The sequence below is a fragment of the Rhincodon typus genome, chromosome 20 (assembly GCF_021869965.1).
Source record: "Rhincodon typus isolate 14 chromosome 20, sRhiTyp1.1, whole genome shotgun sequence".
Classification (NCBI taxonomy): Eukaryota; Metazoa; Chordata; class Chondrichthyes; order Orectolobiformes; family Rhincodontidae; genus Rhincodon; species Rhincodon typus.
Window position 1 is genome coordinate 40,571,329 of NC_063351.1, and position 4,200 is coordinate 40,575,528.

The following is a 4,200-nucleotide window of genomic DNA, read 5'->3' on the forward strand; positions in this document are numbered from 1 at the left end:
TAATGTCCTGGGGATATGGATTTGATTCCCACCAGGGCAATGTAATGCCCTGGGGATATGGATTTGATTCCCACCAGGGCAAATGGTAAAATTTAACCTCAATTAAAAAATCTGGGTTTAAAAATTAATCTAATAAGGTCTGTCATTAAAAATCCATCTGGTTCACTAATGACCTTTAGGGAAGGATGTCTACTGTCCTTATCTGGCCTTTAATGGTCCAAGCAAACCACTGAGCTCAAAGTCTTTAACTAGTGGAATGCAACAGTTATTCACAACCTATATTAATGACTACAATGAGGAAAGTGAATGTACTTTCACCAAGTTTGCAGCTGACGCAAAATAGGTGGGAATGGAAGTGGTGAGATTGACATGAAATGTCTACAGATGGGTATAGATAGGTTAACCGAGTGGGCAAAATCTTGCCAAGAGGATTATAATGTGGGGAAATTGTGAGGTTATGCATTTGGCAAGAAGAATAGAGGAGCCGAATATCACTTAAATGGAGAAAAACAGCAGAAAGTTGCAGCACAGAGGGATTTAGGGTTCCTCATGCATGTATCACAAAAAGTTCATCTAAGTTCAGCTGTTAATAGGGAAGGCATATAGAATGTTGGCGTTCAGGTGGTGCTGAGTGGAAGTCTGTTGCCCTGCCAATAACTTATACAGCATTTTTAATAGTTCCTCAAATGTAATAAAGACCCTAAGAAGCTACACAGAAGCAATTACCAAATGTAAGTTTGACAGTTAAGAGATTTTAGGGTAAATGCTTAAAAACCTTTGTTGAAGAAAAGGGTTTTAATAAATATCTTAAATGAGGAGACATAGGTGGGGAGGTTTATGGAGACAATTCCAGAGCTTAGGGCTCAGGCAGCTGAAAGCACAGCCACCAAGATCGAACAATTAAAATGGGATGCACAAGGGGCCAGAATTGAAAGAGCAAAGAGAACATAATACCATAAGAAATAGGAACGGGATCGGACCTTCAAACATACTCTGCCGTTCAATAGGATCATGGCTGTCCAACATTCCTCACATCCACTTTCCTGCCTTTTCCCCATAATCCTTCACTCCCCGACTGTATCGAGAGAGCTTATTCCCAACTGGGATGGGGAAGGGGTAAAGAGCACTCCTGCTGTTGTACAACATCCCTCACATCCAGGAACACATTGCATAGCTTTTTTTTGAAAATCGAAAGCTGATTTAGGAGTCATTAATAGATACAAAGTAAATCTCTCTCTACACTGCCCCTATCAAACACTCCCACATCAGGTACAACATGGGGCTAAATACAAAGTAAATCCGTGTGAAGTTGGCATAAAGTGATTAATGGACAGAAAATCATAGAGGTCAGCAGTGGTGCCACCTAAAATTTCAAATTGAAAAACTGTTCACTCCACTTTCTGTTCACACACGTAACATAGTAGTTGTAAACATTTGTTACTTTTTAACATCCAAGGAAAATCATTAAACCAGCAGTGCCTCTACTTCTATTCACTGAATTATTTACTATTCAATAAACCCGTTCAACAATTTAACAGTTAACTTGCTGCAGTTATTGGAATTCTTGATTTGGACTCAGGATGTCATCTGCTAATATCTATACTTTTGAAATTAATTTGGAGAGCTGAGGTATCATTGGCTAGTTCAGTATTTATTGTGCATCCCCAGTTGCCCTTGAGAAGTCGCTACTGAGTTGCCTTCCTAAACTGAAGCTGTCCTTGGGATGTAGGGTCTCACAGTGCTGCTAGGGAGGAAATTCCAGGAGTTTGACCATCAACTATGAGTTGGGATGATGAGTGACTTGGAAGGAAAGTTGCAGGTGATGGTGTCCCCAAGTATATGCCGCCTCATCTATCCAGGTGATGGAGTTCATAGGTTTGACAATTGTTATCGGGGAGCCTTGGTGAGTTACTACAGTGCATCTTATAGATGGCACACACTGCTGCCACTATTCATCAGCAGTGGAGGGATCGGATGTTAGATGGAGTACTAAATGAACAAGCTCATAATATGGCTAACTAATACTTAACAGTCACATGTAGGGATCCATTCTCTGGAACTAAAGGAATATGTTCAAACCTTGTACTTTTTTGAGTTACTAAGAGCTCAGGGAGACTGTAGTTTTCCATGTATTTCTCCATGGCAATACTTCAGACCATAAGAGTTGACTTGCCAACCAGTCAGCGTACTTTTCTCCTGTGATCGTTTAACATTTCACATTCCACTGTTTGTTCTAATGAGTGCAAAACAAAAATCTTTCTAACGTATCTTTCTTTTCAGCTGTATTCAAATTCTGGACTACCAAGTATCAGTTTACTGTTTGGCACTTCCAAGAAAGATCTTTGCGATGAAGCAGGTCTCCGAGAATTGAACAGAGACGGTTAGTGTGTTATACACTGAAAAGAACCAAGAGCTGAAGACAGGAAAGGCAGGAAATTGTGGATTGGACAGGACTCATTTGCTGGTTGTGTTGCCAGAGCTCAGCAGCACATTTAAAGGGGTCGAAGAAGTGAGCCTCTGCAAATTCTGTGCCGTCAGGACTGTCATGACACATGTGAGAGAGATTTCATAGACACGCATCTTATTGGTGGTAACCCTGTCCTGGACTTTGTATGGAATGTAACTACTAGTGAATTTGACTCAAGGGCTGAAACAATAAAGTGCGAAGTGAAAGATCTGATACTGCAGACCCAAGTTGGAAAGCCTGTGAGATTGCAGGTGATACCATGCTTGGCAGGAAGTAATGTGAATGCCTGATAAATACATGAGGCATATGTTTGTATCAACTACTTTTGTTTGAAGTATGCTTCAAATGATTATGATTATGATTAATCCTTGTTTAAATTATGTTGATTTTGATTACCCAAAATTGTTTTATTACAGTAAAGGTTTCAGAAATGATACCTTGTCCACTGGATTTCTTTCTGTTGGCATTTGTGGAGATTCCATTTTCCTTGAAAGGTTATTGGTCTCTAAAGTAATTGCAACATAAAACATTGGTAATGTAAAGAATCCCATAACATTATAGATATTTTCTAATCACCCTGTTCCAAGATGTTATTACACATCTCTTGAGCAAGTCAGACTTGATCCTAGGCATCCTGCGTCAGAGGTAGGGACACTACCACTGAACCATAAGGACCTATCTTGTATCATTATATGTGGGCATTACTTGCAGTGCTTATTTCAGTGATCATCCATTGTGTTCTTTACGCTGGCTGTACAGGACATCCTTTTCCGGGACTTTATTTCCTGATGACAGGTAAACGAACTTTATAATTCCAAAGATGGCCCCAAGCCAAGCACATTAATTTCTCCTTTCCTAAGAAATTGCAATCCCTGAAGTAATCATCGTGGATGCATCTTGCACAGGGAGGCCTGGGTATGTACCAGTACTTACAGGGGTCCATGAGGAGTCGGTCAGTATTTACAGGGGGTTCCTGAGGAGTGTATCAGTTTTTATAAGAGGTCCCCAAGGAGTGTGTCGGTATTTAAAGAGGGTCCGTAAGGAGTGTACCAGGGTGTCCCCGGGGAGTGTGTCAGTGTTTACAGGGGTCCCTGGGGAGTATCAGTATGTGCAGGGAGTCCCAGAGGGGTGTGTCAATATATGCAGGGTGTACCATTGGAGTGTGTCAGTATTTACAGAGGCATCCCAAGGAAGTTTTTGTTTTATTAACTCATGGGACATAAGTGTTGTTGGCTGTTGCTGTTCCTAGTTGCCTTTGAGAATGTGAGCTGCCTTCTTGAACTGCTGTGCTGTAGGTAGATCCACAATGCCTTTGGAGAGAATTCCAGGATTTTGACTCAATGACAGTGAAGGAACAGTGATATATTTCCAAATCAGGATAGTGAACTTGCAGTTAGTGGTGTTCCCATGTATCTGCTGCCCTTGTCCTGCTAGACAGAAGTGGTCATGGGTTTGAAAGGTGTTGTCAAAGCATCTTTGGTGAATTTCTGTCGTGAAGGTAGTACACACTGCTGCTACTGAGCATCAGTGGTAGAAGGAATCAATGCTTATAGATGTGGTGCTAATCAAGAAGGCTGCTTTAACCTGGATGCTGTCAAACTTCTTGAGTGTTGTTGGAGCTTTACCCAGGCAAGTGGGGAGTATTCCATCACACTCCTGGCTTGTGCCTTGTAGATGGTGGACAGGCTCTGGGGAGTGAGTTAAGTGTGTCAGTACATACTAGGAGATCCCAG

The 4,200-nt window shown here is 41.4% G+C and overlaps 1 long non-coding RNA gene across 1 annotated transcript in view; it reads left to right on the forward strand.

Annotated features, from left to right (window-relative positions):
* Window positions 1-2,901, forward strand: part of LOC109928499 — a 24,542-nt gene extending 21,641 nt beyond the window's left edge. Inside the window, exon 3 of the long non-coding RNA XR_007264284.1 lies at window positions 2,281-2,901. This is a non-coding gene — a long non-coding RNA (uncharacterized LOC109928499). The remainder of the gene's footprint in view (window positions 1-2,280) is intronic.
* The last annotated feature ends 1,299 nt before the right edge of the window (window positions 2,902-4,200 follow it).